The sequence below is a fragment of the Ochlerotatus camptorhynchus genome, unplaced genomic scaffold (assembly GCF_037179485.1).
Source record: "Ochlerotatus camptorhynchus isolate MF236.1 unplaced genomic scaffold, CSIRO-AGI_Acam_v1.1 ptg000188l, whole genome shotgun sequence".
Lineage (NCBI taxonomy): Eukaryota > Metazoa > Arthropoda > Insecta > Diptera > Culicidae > Ochlerotatus > Ochlerotatus camptorhynchus.
Genome location: NW_027040678.1, coordinates 727,595 through 747,908, shown reverse-complemented (window position 1 = coordinate 747,908; position 20,314 = coordinate 727,595). Strand labels below are relative to the sequence as shown.

The 20,314-nt window shown below is 45.0% G+C and overlaps 1 pseudogene; it reads right to left on the bottom strand.

The window, feature by feature from the left end:
• Positions 1–12,177: 12,177 nt before the first annotated feature.
• LOC135702208 (histone H2A-like) lies at positions 12,178–12,566 on the bottom strand (annotated as a pseudogene).
• Between the last annotated feature and the right edge of the window lie 7,748 nt (positions 12,567–20,314).

Here is a 20,314-nt window from a genome sequence, read left to right as displayed (position 1 = left end):
CATCACGGAAAAATGGAAACGCTGTGGAAAATTACCCACTGGGTATTTTCACTTGAAAATTTGGGTATAAGTCGTTTAGAGTGTATTGTTTACACTGTATTTTTATCGCTGTCAGTTTTTCCAAAGTTGGAAAAAATGGCGTCACCCGAAAAGCGACGTCACGAATTGATTTTGCGCAAGCACCTGGAAAATCATCAACTCTCTCTTCAGGAAATCGAAAAACAACTCGGAATCGTGCAGTCAACGGTGAGGTGTGTCGTCGTGTGGTTAAACGTTACTACGAAACTCGGAGCATCGAACGGAAAAAGAAATGCGGCCAGAATGGATGTGATCAGGATCACAAGCGTGTCGTGAAAGCGTTTAAGCGGAATCCCAATGCTTCGGTCAGGGATGTGGCCAAAAAGTTGAATCCGCCGAAGTCTTTCGTTCAGAGAGCCAAGGATCGGGAGGAACTGCATACGTACAAAGTGTAAAAGGATCCAAATCGTGACGAACGGCAAATTACTGTGGGAAAGTCACGTGCCCGGAAACTGTACATCCAGATGCTGACGAAGCCTCATTGTCTCATCATGGATGATAATGACTTCCGGCAGCTTCCGGGGCTACTGTTCGTCACCGCACAGCACGAGCTTGATGTTCCGGGGGATGTAAGGAAGCAGAAACTTTCAAAGTTTGGCAAGCGATCTGCTCATGTGGCAAACGGTGCACCGTTCGTGACTTACAGTCCAGGTAGTCGGAGAGATCTACCTCAAGGAGCGTCTACAGAAGCGTCTGCTTCCTCTGTTGAAGCAACACGAGGACCCTACGATCTTCTGGCTGGATCCAGCTTCGTGCCACTATTCAAATGTTGTCCTGGAGTGGTACGAAGCCAACGGAGCCACTTTCGTACCCAAGGACATGACCCCCCCCCCCCCAACGCAGCAAAACTAAGGCTCATCGAAAAATACTGGTCTATTATGAAGCAAGCACTACGGAAGCATCCCAAGGAGGTTAAATCTGAGGAAGACATGAAGAAAAAGTGGGTTTCCGTACAGAAGAAGCTGCAGCCAGATGTTGTACAGAGCCTAATGAGTGAAGTTAAACGTAAGGTGCGAGCGTACGCTTATGGTATAAAAGTTGAATGAAATACATTTGCCAAAAGCTTACTAATGGGTTATCTTTTATCGTATAAAAGTTTGAAAAGGATCGGTTAACTAGCTAATTTTCTACAGCGTTTTTTTTCCGTGGTGCAATTTGATGTAGGACACCCATTTATGAGTAAAATTTATATCCAAATCAGAACTATTCCATCGCCGGCGGGAATTGGCCATTCTGCTGATTGGAATGAATAAACATCACAAAAAGTCCATAACATTAACCTGAATCAATAATGAGCTACTCGATTGCTTTTACTGCAGCTAATCTTCCAGCCAATCGCCAATTAGAAATCAATACCCGGAGCACTAATCCGATTAACGTTAAATTATATATAAAATTTACAACAAACTCCGGCACCATGACAGCTACAACGATTTGTCTTTTCAGTTGGACCAGGGTCCTCATCGAATACCGCCGTCTTTTACTGCTCCCGCGAATCTCTGTTTCGGTTTGGACTGTCCCTTAGGGCTGCGCAATTAATTTGAATTTCAAATTCCATCACCTGTTTTGTCTGCACGACTAAGCTCTGCTGTGTCTCCTCGAGAACCAGAGGTTGGTTTTTGTCCATTCCATTCGTGTTTGTATATTACATTTTTTTGTGTATGCGTGTGCCTGAGTGCTCGGAAATGGAACCGAAATGGCTGTATATTCTTGGCAGTTTGGATGCAATGAAATTAATTAAATTATTTGATGGAAATATTTTAGCTTCTGTCCGACTGTCAGCGATAAATAGAATTGAAAATGCTGGTTTTATTTGGTTTGCTAAGGGTCAGATTGGAATGAGATACAACAAAATAGAGCGTTCACCTGTACGTGATTGGCTTCGTTACTTTCATGCAGTTTCCAATTCGTTACTTTGATCAGTTAATTTCATAATAGATTTTCAGTCAAATTAGTTTTACCAACAAGCGAAGCAGAAAAAAAAATGTAATCCACTAGCTGTTTGCAAGCCATCAACCAATCTGCCATTATGAGATGATAGGACTTCTCGGGAATCTTATTCAGGGAAGGAAAATCTCCTATCAATCGAGCAAGCATCATTTTTGGATGATTAGACCACCCACCGAATGGACCTCTCGTCAACCTTGGCAGAAAATGGCAAAGCTATGAAGCATAGCATTCCGAAGGCGGCGGGTTCGAATCCCGATTCGATATGTGGAACAGCGGACTTCCTCGCAGAAAATGTTGAAAGCAGGCGTGAATTTCCATTAGAAACGTCACAGCCAAGCAGAAGAAGAAAAGCTTCAAACCGGGACTGGCTTTTCGGTGAAAAAATAAGGTGGGAGGGATTGTCCATCCCACTTCTGCTGAAACTAGTGACCGAAAAGCTGGAATTTTCCATCTGCTTCCATCAACGTTGGCCGCTATCGGTTTTACGGGCCAGCGACTTTTATCAAAAGGAATTATTCAAATAAACGGCTGCCGGGAAATCGATGAATCGTCATGACGGTTGCGGTGAAGGCATGACAGGAAGAACGAGAACGATGATGACGGCTATGACGAGGGTGATTTATCGGCTACACCGACCGTCGCCATCGCCTTCGCACACGTGTAGAAGGGGAAAACTTGTTCTACCCGACCACAAAGAGGCACTTCCAAATCCCGGTGGTGATTTTGCAGTTAATAGGCTGGATGGTAGTTGGTAAAGTTTGGTCCAGGGGAAATTAGTTTTAAAATTGGTTGGACCGTGACTGTTTCAAATTTGGATTGATGGAAGTGAAGAGCGATTCGATTGGAAAAATAGGCTGACGTATCGGAACGGAAATATCATAGCGCCACCATATTTTTTTTTGCGGTTTTGTTTATTTAGTACACACTTAATTCAGATCACCGAGGTCGGTAGGAATTTACCGGTTTTTTGAACAGCAGAAGAACTCGGTAAAATTTTCAAATGACCGTTACACGTAAGAAATCAAGTAAATTTATAAATTTTAGTTATCATGAATAAAAATAACAACTTCTATAAAAGCTTGGGATAAATTTTTTAATAATTGGATTTTTCACTGATTTTTAAACTTTTACCGAACAGTTCTGTAGTTCAAAATATACCGAACGACGGAGGCCTGGATTAGTGTGTACGAGTCAAATGTCTTTAAAAATAAACCCTCTGGAGCCGAGTTATAATAAATAGTTTTTAAACAGATAATAAAAATATTCATGAGTTCTTCTTATTATTCCTGGGAGATGATTTGCCTTTTGCTTCTGCTTTCTTCTACACGGCCGATTAAACCAACTCAAATTTGATTTTCATTCACACAAATTCGCGTAACCGTTGGTTGCTCATATACTGAGTACAATTATCATCGATTTTACAGGAAAATTTTGCGAATATGAGGAAAATCGAGAAAGGTTTCACTTAGTCTATTGGTATACTCAAAGTGTCTGCGAGCAGCATGAAACGACGGATGCAGCCAACCGCACTAACTAAGTTTAGGAACTCCGCGGTGCTACCAATCAGTAGATGGTATGGTGCCATTTTCGATATCATCCACGAATGTACTCCTATTCGACGACATTGCCTCCGTGGTCACTACAATCAACCATGGTGGACCATGGAACATAAGAACCTCCGAAACAGGTTACGCAAAGCAAGGAAACGTCTTTTCAAACAACGGACTGAGGAAAATAGGCGATTACTTCACGACATGGAGGAGCACTACACCAGCCGGTTAAACACAGTTTTCCATGAATATGTATTGCGCATTGAGTCGGAGGCAAAGCGGGATCCATCGTCTTTTGACGTTGGATAACGTCTTTCGGCAACATACGGGGGTACAAAATTGAAAACAGTCATTTTGGATGCGTTACGAAAAATTAAAAGATTTTGAACGATAATAACTCAACCGTCTCTCGATAGATTTACGAGATAATGGCATCAATCGATTGGAAATATTTCTAGCAATTTGCTGAATGTTTTAAAACTATTGATATCATTCTGTAAACTATTGAAAAATGGTTAAAAGTAAACCATTGTCTAAAGATGGTGAAAATCGATTGATTTTTTTATATTCTTATACTTTCTCCAACCGAGACATCAGATGCGAGTATCTGACACCTCTGATATTTTCTGTTCTACTATATAAGCGTCCAACAAGGTCGCCCGTTCCATCAGTTCATCATTCGCTGCCAGACTGTTGAGCAGTTCAGTCGATTTGAATTCTCTCTAGTTTCGTTCGTTCGTTCGCAAGTCGAATTAGCTCCGCGTTGTATAGTGACGCTCTCGCTGACCCAGCCATGGGTAAGAAATCGCGCGGTAACGTGAGTGCCGGCTTACCGGGAAAACAGACTCTCCCAGGAGACGGCGCGACCACCGAGCCAGCTCAGAAGAAGCAGAAGAAAACCCCATTGCCCGTCCCGACAGGCGTTGCGGACCCGCAGCCGGGGCCTCCCGGAACTAAACGACCCAGACCTGAAGACATCAGCGCCACCGCATCGGCAGCAAAAAAGCTGCTGAGCAACAATCCGTTCTCCGCCCTGCAGAACGGAGCCCAGCCGCAGTCGGACCCTGAGACGGTGCCTAAAAAAGTTAAGTTGCCACCCTTCTATGTGAAGGGCTTCCCTCCCGGGCTATGGGAGCAGCTGGATTTCTACATTAAGCAGGGCCTTCGCTGCACCATTCAACGGTGCACGGAAGGCTACAAACTGATGGTCTCGGCCGAAAATCACTACAACGCAGTCCAGGCCCTCTTGGACAGGATGAAGCTGGAGTACTTCTCCCACGACGTCGAGGCCACCAAGCCGCTGAAAGTGGTGCTGCGCGGGCTCCACGACATGGACACCACCACCTTAATGGACGAGATTAAGGCGAACGGCCTCAAGCCGGTCGAAATCCACAAGATGACCCGCAGCAAGGCCATCAAGTATCGTGACCAGCTCTACTTGGTCCATCTGCAGAAGAACTCCACAACCGTGAAGGATCTCCATACGACACGCACACTGTTCCACATCGTAGTGAAGTGGGAGCGGTATAAGCCAACCCACCGTGGCGTCACTCAGTGCTCGAACTGCCTATTGTTCAGGCACGGCACCAGGAACTGCCGCATGGCCAGCCGCTGCATCAAATGCGGCAAAAACCACAAGATCGACGACTGCGACAGCATCGAGGAAGCCGCTCCCACATGCGCCAACTGCGGTGCTGCCCACAAGGCCACGAGTAAGGCCTGTCCGAAGCGGGCCGAATACGCCGAGATCCGGAAGAAGGCCTCGTCCAACAACCAGCCCGGTCGCAAGAAGGTCCCGGAAAACAACGCGCAGAACTTTCCTCCGTTATCACCGGTCCAACCACGGCCAATTCCAGTGTTGGCGCCGCTCCCGCTCAACCAACAGTTGGCTGCTGCCCAGTCGGCTGCCGCTGCAGTACCCAGTCAAGCCTCCGGCCCATCGACGGATCCCCCTGCTCCGGGATTGGCCGGTACAACCGGTGAAGCTACAGACGATTCTCCGCTGTCAACGGATGAGATCGTCACACTGTTGGCCCAGGCCATCATCATCAAGCGCACCTGCGCAACAAGAACACAACAGCTCCAAGCTATCATCTCCTTCGTCGCTAATTATGGACCGTGAACCCATAAAGATCGCCAACTGGAACGCTCGCTCCGTAGGGGCGAAAAACATTGAGCTTGCAGACTTCCTCCGCAAGCACGACATCGACGTGGGCCTTCTCACCGAGACCCACCTCAAGACCGGTGACAGCTTCTGGCTGCCCGACCACAGCATTGTCCGGCTTGATCGCACCAGCTCCAGGGGGGGCGGTGTCGCGGTCATCATCAAGAAAGGTATCAAGTACTGCACCCTACCCCACTACCGCACTTCCATCATCGAGGCCGTCGGCGTTGAGGTGGAAACATCGACCGGAAACGTCCGGTTCATCGTTGTCTACTGCCCCCGGCAATGTACCGTTAGCAATGGTACAGCACAGCAGTTCAAGAACGACCTTGCCATCATAACCCGCACCAATGCCCGCTTCGTAATCGGAGGGGACCTGAACGCCCGGCACGAGGCCTGGCGGAACTACCAGCAGAACCAAAACGGCCGCCTGCTATTCGACCATTCCCAGCATGGTCTCTATTCCGTCTGGTTTCCGGACGAACCAACCTTCACATCACCGGCGGGCAACCCATCGACGCTGGACCTGTTCTTGGCAAACACCAGATTAGCCAAGCCGGTTGCCGTCAACGACCTGAGTTCGGACCACCAACCGGTGCTGACCGAGCTGGGCTACAACGTGGCCCCTGCACCGTGCCAGCGGAAGGACTACCATCGAGTCAACTGGGTCCAGTTTCGACGCGTGGTCGACCGCCACATCGACGACAACCCACCACTCGACACAGTGGAGGACATCGACCGGGCTCTGGAGGGTCTCCATCAAGCCATATCCGTGGCTGACGAAGAGTGCGTTCGACGAGTTCCTGTGAGGGGTAAGTTTCAAGCAATTGATTCCCACACCAAACTCTTGATTCGGCTCAGAAATGTTCGTAGACGCCAGTTTCAGCGGACTGGGGATCTGCAGCGTAAATACGAAATGGTCGATCTGAATCGGCAGATCGCTTCCAGAATGGTCTCAATCCGGAACGAGAGTTTCGGGCGGCTCGTTCAGAACCTGGACGACCGTTCCAGACCATTCTGGAAGGTTGCCAAGGTGCTGAAGTCTCACCCCAAGCCCATTCCACCACTTAGAGTCAATGACGAACGGCTTACCACCAACGAAGAGAAGGCCAATGCAATTGGGGAGCACATTGCCCAATCGCATTTGCTTGGCTCTACAATCCCAAGTCCACTCGAGAACCAGGTTGTGCAGTGCGTCCAGACGTTAGATACCTCCCCTTGTGCCGTCCCTCCAGAAGAACGGAGCTGCACTACTTTCCAAGCATCTGGAAGGTGGCAAAAATCATCCCGATCCGCAAACCTGGGAAAGACCCTTCACTACCGTCAAGCTACAGACCGATTAGCCTGCTCTCAGCGCTGAGCAAGCTGTTCGAAAAATTGATCCTCAGCCGACTAAACAAGTTTGTGGAGGAACATGACATTCTTCTTCCGGAACAGTTCGGGTTCCGCAAGGGGCATTGCACCAATTATCAGCTAGTGCGGGTGATGAATAACATCCGAAGTAACAAAGCTGTATCCAAGTCCACAGTCATGGCTTTGTTAGACGTCGAAAAGGCGTTTGACAATGTCTGGCACGACGGACTTAAATACAAGCTTTGTAACTCTAACTTTCCACCATACCTTGTGAAAATCACCCGTAACTACCTCCAGCAAAGGTCGTCCAGGGTGTCGTTGAATAGTTCCCTTTCGGGACAATTTCCGATCCCAGCAGTTGTTCCGCAAGGGAGTCTGCTGGGACCACTGCTTTACAGCATCTACACGTCGAACATCCCTCCTCTAGGAGACGGTTGCGTGTTCTTCCTGTTCGCAGATGACACCGCGATAGCCGTCAAGGGTAGGATGCCTCGTGAAATTACGAACAAGCTGCAACGATGCCTTGACACCTTTACTGATTATGCCACCTCGTGGAAAATCAAAATCAACGCCTCGAAAACCCAAGCGATCATGTTCCTTCACAGACAATCACCAAAACTTAAACCGTCTCCCTCCTGTACCGTAATAATGGATGGTACAAGGGTCGAGTGGTCCACTGATGTTACTTATCTCGGGATGTTGTTCGATGAGAAGCTCCTGTTCCGCTCGCACATAGAGAAAACCCTAGTTAAGTGCTCCGCCTTGGTTAGGTGTTTGTATCCGCTCATTTGCCGCAGATCCCGCCTCTCAAGGCAAAACAAACTGGCTGTTTACAAACAGATCATAGCCCCCGCGATCTTATATGCCGCCCCGGTGTGGGAATCGTGCGCTCAGACCCACAGGAACAAAATCCAGGTTGCACAGAATAGAGTGTTGAGGATGATCCTAGATCGTCCATTCGACACAAGAATAGCAGACCTCCATCAAGAGGCAGAAATTCCCAAAGTAGATTCCAAAATTGATGATATGACAACTAAATTTATTCAAAAATGCAATCTTTCTGAACATGCTTTAATAAGCAATTTGTACATAGTAGGTTAAGTGTATATAGTAGAGTAGGTTAGTTTTAAGCTGTAAATAGTAGTATTAAGTAGTTTCTCTTCAAATTCTAAAAACAAAACAAACCAATCCCACCAAGGTGGTCGACCGTGAGTCTAGGACTAATCCTGTAAAACAAATTTTAAATTTTGCCCATACCTAAAGATGAAGAAAGCAATTAAATCACTTAGTAAAAATTTATATGGTAATCGTCCAAGTTAAACTAAAATAAAGATCATTTAAACTAAACTAACGCCCGTTCCATCATTGTCTATCCGATCGTCGACCCAGCAGCAGAGCAGCAGAGCAGCAGCGATGTGCGGTATAAGAGGTGAGGAGAAAGGAAACTAGTGGACTCTTTCATTCTGACGGTGTTCTTATGCAACAGCAGACGTGACGTCACGTCTGTTGCTGCGTAAGAAGACGCGAGAACGAAAGAGTCCACTAGTTTCCTTTCTCCTCACCTCTTATACCGCACATCGGAGCAGCAGTACCAGAGCAGCGGAAGCAGAGCAACGGCAGCAGAGCAGCGGCAGCAGAGCATGGGGGCGAAAGGGCAACTACGCCGAGTGCGTTGGTGCCAGTGCTCCGGTATACTGGGCCGCCATCATGGAATGCCCAGCTGCTGCAGTTCTCAGTCGGTCGTATTCACCGTCTGCTCCGCAAGGGCAACTACGCCGAGCGCGTTGGAAAAATGGCCCTTTTCAGGGCCACAACATTATCAAGAAAGAGTTTAACGATTAATTTTCTAATGCCTTTCCGACACTTTTTTCATATGACTTTCATCGGCCTCATGATATTCATGTGATTTTGTGGTGGGATTTTTAGCTATGTGAAATTCACATGGTTTTCATCCATTAGATACCTATGTGGTAAATTTTTTGAGTGTATGCTTCGGCAATCAAAATAAAGTTTGCACGATGGAAGCGCACATCGTAAATTTCGTTCATTTTAGTAATAATTAAATTGTCCCTTTCCCCCTACCCTCTGGCAGTACATGAAAAGCCTTTTTGTGAGGGGAATTTTTCAAAAGGATGCCGATTAAAATAATGGGTAGGGTAGAGCGCTACTTCGTCGTAATCGCCCATTTCCGTTCTATCGATCAGAAAAGATCAATAATATCAATTATTTCACCGTGCACAAATCAATAATATGTTTGTTCCGATGCGTTAGTTCATTAGCTACAACATAAACCCGGTTAGAGCGCATTGTATGAATATTTACGCTCATTGTTCTCAAAACAAAAGAAGCACTCCCTGCGAATCCCCTTTTTCTACGTTTATCCGTAGGACGAAGAAAATCTAATGGCGTTTCAATGCGTTAGGACGGAATTGAAACTCGTAGAACGAATTTAGAATCAAGAAGCAGTGTTAGATTTTAATCAATATCTCAACAATTGGTGACTCTTTATCAAATCCAACGGTACGTATGGAAAGGTGAATAAATTTAGAAGTCATTTTTGACAGAAATATTCCATTTTTTGTTAAAACTCGTTCAGAAGAGTGAGGTGAAGCGCGGGGTGTGCTTAGTAGGACGGAAATTAGATCAAAAACCCTACCATTTTCTGAGGATGAGATGAGGACGATTCGTCATCCATATGAAGCGTGTCACGATCATTCCCAAGGATTCGTCGTTAACGCGTCTTATTTCTCTGTTAATACCGGTTAAACTCAATAAGAGGATTGTGATCGACTGGTTCCTCTCAAAATATCTGTTTGGATTTCATCCGAAGTTTCGGTCGCATATATTGTGCCTTTTTGAAGGTATCTTTTGGACTCTATATGTTGGTAGAATGTTCTACTTTAGTATTTTGGGTTCACCTACTAACCAGGCTCGGTTTTATTGTTCTATGAGCCCACAGTATAGGCGTAATAATAATCTAGAAGTATCGCTTCAATACGATTAACCGGTTGGCTAAGCAAAGAAGACCGGAAGCCCCAACGGTAACGGTAAATGTTGAGCAATGAAGGAACAATACAGTTCAGAATCAGCGGTCCGAGGAAAACCTCTTTTGAAGTTACTAGTCAAATCACTCAATTTATTGAAGGCAAGCAGTTCACGTCCAAAGCGGAGAGTAAGGTACACTTACCGGGATCCAGTAAACCGATGTCACGTAGGTAGTTAATTCACTTCCAGAGGTATTAATACCTTAGCAGAAATCACACCACACTTCAAATTGTACGCACACCACGATCATTTCTGAAATCTCAACCGTAATTTGCTAATGAATTTCATTCCACTGCATCAATGTAGGCCATAAGTCCAGGGCCACCGCAGCTCTGCAAGGTAGGGGAAATGGATCTAAGATTGGGCCCATCGCTAAAAATCTGCTATTTACCAATCTTATCTATATGAACGCGTCGTTGGGACGGCACTGATGGATATTTTAGGGCGCTATTGAAAATTTAGTCGATAGTTTAATTTTAGATATGGATGGAATGATAACACTGCACTGGTTAATTTCTTGGAATTCAAGACACACCTACACTAATCAACCATCATCGAACCTACTCGATGAGGATATCAATTAACTAGGGAGAGCATGACAGAAAGATTCAACCATGTTTTTAATGGATTCATTTTAAAGGGTGTCCACGATGAAATTGCCACACTATGAAATTGCTCTAACTTTTTAACCGTTGGGTAGAATTTAATGAAAATTTGGGTGGATTTAGTTCATAGTGCATTATTTACATCCTGCAAGTTTTAAAGTCCTGTGATCAAAACTCGCGGAAATGGAGTCGAAAGAACAGCTCGTGCGTGATAAAATCTTGCGCATTCATCACGAGAACAAGGATCTCTCGCATCGTTCCATCGCTAAAACGTTGGGAATCGCGAATTCCACGGTGTCGCGAGTGACTAAGCGGTTCGAGGAACGGTTGACCACCGATCGGAAGCCCAGAAGTGAAGGAAAAAGTATTCCGTACAACACCAAAAATCACAACCGCGTAGTTGGGGCCTTCAACCGAAATCCGAACGCCTCCGTTAGGGATGTGGCTAAGAAGCTGCACCTAAGCCGAAGTTTTGTCCAGAAGGCCAAAACTAAGGCTGGGCTTCGAACGTTCAAGGTACAAAAGGCCCCTAATCGCGACGAGAAGCAGAACAAGTCCGCCAAAACCCGTGCCAGGAAGTTGTACCTCAACATGCTGACGAAAGTTGAATGCTGCATCATGGACGACGAAACATATGTGAAGGCCGACTTCAAACAGATCCCCGGCAACCTGTTTTTCACGGCCAAGGATAAGTTCAGCGTTCCGGAGCATGTCCGCACTCAGAAGATGTCCAAATTTGCGAAGAAATTCCTGGTTTGGCAAGCCATCTGCACGTGCGGGAAGCGGAGTGCACCTTTCGTGACCCAGGACACGATGAACGGACAGGTGTACATAAAAGAGTGCCTCCAGAAGCGGCTGCTTCCTCTCCTGAAGGCCCACAACGTCCCAACAATCTTCTGGCCGGATTTGGCCTCATGCCACTACTCCAAGGACGTGCTGAAGTGGTATGCGGACAATAAGGTCAATTTCGTGCCGAAAATGTTCAACCCTCCCAACACTCCAGAGCTCCGCCCCATCGAGAAGTACTGGGCGATTATGAAGCAGCACCTTCTTAAACGACCTAAGGTAGTGAAGACAGTCGAGGAACTGAAGAAAGTATGGGTTTACATGCAAAAAACGGTTGATTCACAGGTTGTGCAGAATCTTATGGCCGGGGTTAAGGCCAAGGTGCGGGCATTTGCGTATGGACTGTAAATAAAATACGAGTAAAATGGTAAAATGAAGTTTAATAGTTATTTCTCAATCCCTGAAAATTTGATGGCAATCGGATGAAAACTCGAATTTTGCGAATCAATTTTGTGTGTGGCAATTTCATCGTGGACACCCTTTATCACTCCTTGCGCACCACGAAGGAAACTGTTTTGAAAACGAAACTCTTCACCATCAAATTGGTCGTCCTGAAAAGGACGGACTTTGTTAAAGGGTGGGAACTTCGATCGAATTTAGGCCTTCTTTTCGGTCTTCTTGGGCAACAGGACGGCCTGGATGTTTGGCAGGACACCACCCTGAGCGATGGTCACTCCGGAAAGAAGTTTGTTCAGCTCTTCATCGTTTCGGATGGCCAACGGCAGGTGACGTGGGATAAATAATTCGGGTTTTCTTGTTGTCACGGGCGGCATTTCCTGCCAACTCGAGAACTTCAGCGGCCAGATACTCCATCACGGCAGCCAGGTAGACGGGAGCACCGGCTCCAACACGCTCGGCATAGTTGCCCTTTCGGAGTAGACGGTGAATACGACCGACTGGAAACTGCAATCCAGCGCGGCTCGAACGGGACTTTGCCTTTCCCTTGACTTTGCCTCCTTTTCCACGTCCAGACATAATGTAATGTAAAATAGGTGAACCGATTAACGAACGACACGAGCAGTTCGATGCTGAAACCACAGACAAACAGACATAACACATTGAATATTTCTCACTGTAAAACATCGTCGCTAAAACATATCCGCCATCTGTTGAGTATATTGTAGTGGGCACTACACTGAACAGATGACGGTAGTGTGTAAACGTCAAACGCAAGGGAATTGACTATGCGCGCCACCGGTGGCGGTACTACCAACTACGATACTTTTAAATAGTCCGTTAAATGCTTGTTAAATGTCTGTGCTGAAACTGTAATGATGACATTTCGACCGTCGAGGGTGGTGTTATACCTGTGTCGAGTAGCATATTATGAATACAGGGACGGTACAATAAATACTGTGGGTAGCAAAATACTGAAAATGGGATGAGTGTCGGTTGTCTCTACGGGCATGAAACGAGACAGCGTTGCCAGTATTCCTCATTTATTTGATTTTCCAGATTTTCAATCGTCTTGCCAGATACTTACCCAGATATAATTCACTTATATGTTATTACGTTTATTTCAAGAATTTTTAATTATGTTCCGGATTTTCCCAGATTTTTTAAATATGTTGCTTTAGAGAATTTCCAGCCCAAAACGAAAACCGGTTGGACATGAGCGTTTCCGAATTCAGTCCAATAGAGGCGATGGGGGCAACAACACCATACGGGCGAGATGGGCCACCGTTCGTTTGAGCATAATACCTATTAACTCAATCTATTTTTTTTACAAACTTGTTGAAAATGCTTCTAATCTGCATCTCCATGAAAACCGTATCAAAATTCAATTACATGTCTAAGATAATAATGGAAATGTAACATTAGCTCAAAATCTCTAGAATATTATAAGATATGCAGTCAAGAAAACAAGCATCGCATTCACTTTATTACATTTTACTGATCCGCTGGTTCTACAGCGAGCAATACACGTAACTGTTGCTAAAAGAACTTATGTTTCTATTTCACTTGATTCCTGCATGTTATTTTCTAGTGAAAACCTGTCAAAACCTTAACTTTTACTAGGGTGCTCATTTATTCAGTCTATCATTCCAAAACCACAACCAAAACGGCCCTTTTCAGGGCCACCAATAATTCGACAAAGAGTTAGTTTTGAAGACAATTTCATTCCAGAATATCACAGTTACACTTAAATTTGAGGACTATACTGGGGTGTGGGAACGCTGGAAGGGGAGATGCTGTCTGTCTTCGAACTACCAACATCATTCCAAAGCTCCTCCAGGGCGACAGAGAAGAGCAAACCCAACAACATCAGCCCAACAAAACGGTCCTTTTCAGGGCCACCAAACTTTCGCAAAAGAGTTATTAAGGAATATTCCTAAAATATAATATACACAATTAAGTACAACACATAACAGACGTTATCCAACGCCAACCCTGCGGTCGTATCTAGTATACAACCCTTCCAACTTTTTAGACCTACGTGAAGAAACTTAGGCGGAATGGCGGTATACCACTCGATGCGTCCTATAAAGAAGCTCGTGCTGACTCCGCGGAAGAAGCTTCTGATCTCTTCGCAAAATTCTTCAAGGATGTTTTTCGACTACCCTTCCCGCTCATTCTCCGGATGATCGTCGTGACTGGATGAGCAGCATAGCTCAATACAACTTGCATTTGCCGCAGTTGGATGTATCTGTTGAAGAGGTGATGAAAGTTCTTTCATCTGTAGATCCTTCTAAATAAAGGCCCTGGTCCAGACTGTTTGCCGCCATCGTTCATTAAGAAATTTTCTGCATCTCTCGCTTCACCTGTGTCGATTATCTTCAATCGTTCGCTAGTTAGTGGTGTTTTCCCCACAATGTGGAAGGTTGCGTCCATCACACCTATTCACAAAGCTGGAAACATCCACAACGTTGAAAATTATCGCGGAATTTCGATTCTAAGCTGCCTCCCAAAAGCTCTGGAGAAGATCGTATATGAGGTCGTATATCAAGCGGTTAGGCCAATAATTACCGAACATCAGCATGGCTTCGTGAGGAAACGCTCTACAACAACCAACTTAAAGGTGTTTGTCAACTCGCTGATCAACTCCATTGAAAAACGACGACAAGTTGATGCGATCTACGTGGACTTCAGTAAGGCGTTCGATAGGGTTCCACATGTGCTTGCAGTGCACAAAATGAGGTGTATGGGATTACCTAATCGGGCCACGAAGTGGCTACAGTCTTACTTAACTGACCGCTTAGCCTATGTGAGCATTAACGGTGTTAATTCGCCTAGTTTCGGGATACCCTCTGGTGTTCCCCAAGGTAGCCATTTGGGTCCTTTAATTTTCATCCTGTTCATGAACGATCTGTGTAGTCGACTGTGTTCTTCGAAACTTATGTTCGCCGATGACTTAAAGATCTTTCGTACAATTAAGTCAAGACTTGACTGTTGCGCACTCCAGAAGGATTTTGCGCTGGTGTACATTGAACGGTATGCAGGTTAATGTCACAAATTGCTACGCAATATCTTTTAGCCGTTCACGCGAGCCCTTACGACATGACTATAGGATAGGACTCTGTAGTTTGCTCTACGTTTCTTCAGTTAAGGATTTGGGTGTTATCATCGACTCTAAAGTCAGATTCAATGAGCACATCTCCATGATAACTGCTAAAGCATTCGCCACATTAGGTTTCTTGAAACGAAACACAAACGCATTCCAGGACATCTACGCGCTGAAATCACTATACTGTGCTCTCGTTCGCAGTCTTCTAGAGTATGCAGTTGTTGTGTGGGCACCCTTTCACGCTATTCAAGCTAACAGAATCGAAGCCATTCAGCGAAACTTCGTAATATACGCTTTACGTGTTTTGCCCTGGAACGATTCGGTAAAGTTGCCGCCTTACGAAGAACGGTGCAGGCTGATTGACCTGGACACGTTGGCAGCAAGGAGGAAACTACTTCAGCGACTCTTCGTGTTTGGATTGCTTAACGGTGACGTGGATTGCAACTCTCTTGTGAGCCAAATCTACATCAATGCTCCTCAAAGAGTTCTACGTAGTTACACGCTTCTGTGACAACCTACCCATCGGACCAACTATGGATTCAACGAACCGTGGACGTTGTGCTGTCGTGTGTTTAATGAAACGTTTGATGTATATGATTTTAACATTAGTAAGTCTACTTACAGACATAGAATTCGACACCTAGCCTAGAAAATATCTGTACAACATTATGTTGAAGATTTAATTAAATAAATAAATATTCGGCGACTGTGTAAGGGAAACCAGTTTTTTTTTCATCATGGAAACGCCTCGTTTTCTAATGACAAATTTTCGCAATTTTCGTGTACAAAACGTCCGGAATTTTTAGTTTATTCAATTGGAATTTCTTGCTAAAATTTTCTAATCGCGAGGTATTTGCGGTCAATCATATAAATACGAGAATTTTTTCTAGCGTCCTGGAGAAAACCTTACTATAATTCGAAGTGTTTTTTGGTGTTTCGGTCATAGCGAGAATTTTTATGTACCACTTCAATACTGTTACGCATTTGACCACAGTCGTTTGGTTACTGGGTACATTATCAAATAGCTTTGTGGGTGATTTGGCTGGCAGAAAGGCGAGCGAACGTTCAATGAAAATTAACAAACAACAATAATTTATGGTGGTCCTGAAAAGAACCGGTTTGTCGTGATGGTTGAGTAATGCTGAGTTATTAGGGTGTTCAACACGGATTGAGGCTGGCGAGCAGTATGTTGTTTGTAACGAGGGTGATGCGCATGACATAGATGGCCCACAGCAGTTCCGACAAGCAACTGAATCCGATCAGTAGTAGGTGCGCCTTCTTGCTTCTTCTTCGGTGAATCGAGGGCTCTTGAGGGCAGCCTTGATAGCTCACTGCTTGCAGAGAGCCTTTCGTTGTGTACTGGAGAAAAATTTACAATGCCACACTTCGAAAGCACTGCTGCTGCTGATGATGACGACCGGACCACCACTCACCACACGCAGTGATTGAATAAATACCGTTCGGCGAGACCGGATGGAATCTGTGTTAGGGAAAGTGCTTTTTGCAGGCAATCGGTGATAATTTTTATCACAATTGCAACAGTTGGACATTTGTGTAGTTTTCAATAGTGACCTATTGAAAATTAATAAACTGTTCATTTTAGCAGATTTGTAGAAAAATTTCCAATCGATTGGCTTGTTTAAAATTGAAATCCATCTGCTATTGACAGAGTTATAAGTGGTTTAAACCTGACCACTTTTCGTAACGCAGACGATTTTGTTTTTTTTTCGAAATTGCACCCCCAATATGTTGCCGAAAGACGTAATCCTATCCTCCTACGCCTGAGCTTTTCCACATTTATATCGCTGTGAAGCAACTGTAAACTCTAGAGGGAATTTATATCTGTAACTGAAACCAGTTCGATTTTGTTCGCCAACCTGGTTAAATGTCATATTTAATTATCTTAAATATAAATCGTCCAGCTCAAACCTTTGTAGGGGTAAGAGGTGGGACCATCATCATAAAAACTTCATGGCGAAAAATTTTCCTGATGAAAACAAATCACTGACACAATCACACTTTAGCAATCTCTATTCACTACAACGCACAAACTTCACGGAGAAGGAGAGAGTTCTAATGCCATACAGCAGTGCTCTTTTATATCTTTTCAGGTTAAAGCAGAATGATGTGCAACCAAGTGGTATAAAAGCTACAAAGACTCCTCCCATTATGAGTAGTTTGCTATCAAGTTGCGACACTGGCTTTTTCCTTTTGCGTACACGGCGAATGAGAACGACCCAAATTTGAGTTTAGTTCACTCATAATCGCCAAAAGTGCAGGAACTTAGCGATGAGTAAATTGTCTCATGGTTTCATGTGGAAAACCTTAAAAATCTGTCAGAAAATGAGGAAATTGACGAAAATTTTATTCAGTCTCGGAGTAGTACCAGTAGATTGAGTGAATCCAATCTTTACATTTCTCAAATTCGGGAATTTTTCCCTGGAAAATCCTGGGAAAAACCTGGGAAAACATGAAGATAATTTACTCATCGCTGAGTTCCTGCACTTTATTTCTTATTTCTGAGATAACTAATTTGTGTCGTTCTCATTCGCCGTGATATCACCTTGAAAGATATCGGCGCCGGTGGTTAGCGTGATTACCTCTCACCCCAGCAGGCCTGGGTCCAATCTCAGTCGGTGCCACCGGCATGTTCTAAGGCATAACATCTCTGATCACGCCTTCCTTCGGGAAGTAAAGCCGTTGGTCCCCGGTTGAGTTGATGGGTCGATATGTAGGGTCCAGGTGTGGGAGCTGCTTCCCTGGCGTCGGTAGCATTGGAGCTCAGTACGGAAAACAAATCTCGCGTCACTTTTCAATATGTCCTTTCTAAATTGATCGATTCTCTTCATCGACACTCTCTTTCGTAAATAGCTCGGCTTCACAAATGTTTCCTGCCGTCTTCGTCGAATTAGATGCTAGATTGTTGCTTCTTCCATCGAAAATATCCGGCCGTGGCGATTCAAAGTTGATCATGGTTGATCAAAATAATTTGTACCCCTGCTTCCACTTTGATTACATGAGCATTTTGTGTGATCGTTGGTTCTGAATATGGACAAACAGGCAGATGAATTCTATTCCTACTTTTTACTTTAATAAGCTTGGTGGCCCTGAAAAGAGCCGTTTTGTTGCCAAAGTTGGTGATGATTTAACCTCCGAAACCAAACAGAGTGCGTCTCTGGCACTTCAAAACGTAGATGACATCCATGGCCGCTTACGCTTGGCGTGTTTAGTGTAGGTGACAGCATCACGGATCTCATTTTTCAGGAACACCTTCAGTACACCTCGTAAATCAGACCGGAGATACTCCCTCGAAGAATTTGCGTTTGGTTCTGAATATGGCGATGAGTGTGCAAAATATTACGCAATTCCATCCTCCCTATTCGCACGCGCCCGATCGGAGGCGAATGCCACTTCGACTTGTTACGTCTACTTACTACTCTCTGACGACTGTGCTGGGGAAGCAGCATATGTATGTAGGTAATTGGTGGATTTGTTAGTTAATTCAACACTTTTGGACAATGCTGGACATTTACCAGTTTTTCAATAGTTTCTTGTTGAAAATCAACATTCGATTGGTGATAAAATTATTGAAATTGGACCAGAGGCAGCTGAGTTATTAACGTTCAAAATCTTTCTTAATTTGTTACATGTTCCATTTTCGGTTTTCACAAGGTGTACCCCCATATTGAAATCAAAGACGTAGTCCTGCGTCAAAAGAAGAGTACAACAGCTAGTCCGGTCAAACTGCACCTCTAATGTATAGATTTGTTGTGGGAGCGAATAAGCGAAATTTCTTGGGAGGTAGAATCGCATGATGACTACGAAGAGCAGGAAGGTTTAGAAAAGGACCAACTGTAGATTGAGAACCACTACTACAATGCTAAATCGTTCTTGATGGAGAAGGCTCGGAGTGCTGACGCCACTATACATGGTGCAATTGATCACGTTCGTCTGCCGCAAATCAAGCTCCAGACTTTCGATGGAGATATCCATGATTGGCCGAGTTTCAGGGAGCTCTCCATGTCTCTGATTTATGAACAGCTAGATCTTCACTATTAAGAACTATCTGATTGCTTGGAAGTCGTTGCTAAAACTATACAACAATACGAAGCTACTGAAGGGGAAGCAAGTGCAAGTGCTAGCCTTTACTTACATGGAATCGGTCACGAATAAAGGGTGTCCACGATGAAATTACCACACTATGAAATTGCTCTTACTTTTTAACCGTTGGGTAGAATTTAATGAAAATTTGGGTGGATTTCGTTCATAGTGCATTATTTACATCCTGCAAGTTTTAAAGTCCTGTGATCAAAACTCGCGGAAATGGAGTCGAAAGAACAGCTCGTGCGTGATAAAATCTTGCGCATTCATCACGAGAACAAGGATCTCTCGCATCGTTCCATCGCTAAAACGTTGGGAATCCCAAATTCCACGGTGTCACGAGTGATTAAGCGGTTCGAGGAACGGTTGACCACCGATCGGAAGCCCAGAAGTGAAGGAAAAAGTATTCCGTACAACACCAAAAATCACAACCGCGTAGTTGGGGCCTTCAACCAAAATCCGAACGCCTCCGTTAGGGATGTGGCTAAGAAGCTGCACCTAAGCCGAAGTTTTGTCCAGAAGGCCAAAACTAAGGCTGGGCTTCGAACGTTCAAGGTACAAAAGGCCCCTAATCGCGACGAGAAGCAGAACAAGTCCGCCAAAACCCGTGCCAGGAAGTTGTACCTCAACATGCTGACGAAAGTTGAATGCTGCCTCATGGACGACGAAGGCCGACTTCAAACAGATCCCCGGCAACCTGTTTTTCACGGCCAAGGATAAGTTCAGCGTTCCGGAGCATGTCCGCACTCAGAAGATGTCCAAATTTGCGAAGAAATTCCTGGTTAGGCAAGCCATCTGCACGTGCGGGAAGCGGAGTGCACCTTTCGTGACCCAGGACACGATGAACGGACAGGTGTACATAAAAGAGTGCCTGCAGAAGCGGCTGCTTCCTCTCCTGAAGGCCCACAACGTCCCAACAATCTTCTGGCCGGATTTGGCCTCATGCCACTACTCCAAGGACGTGCTGAAGTGGTATGCGGACAATAAGGTCAATTTCGTGCCGAAAATGTTCAACCCTCCCAACACTCCGGAGTTCCGCCCCATCGAGAAGTACTGGGCGATTATGAAGCAGCACCTTCTTAAACGACCTAAGGTAGTGAAGACAGTCGAGGAACTG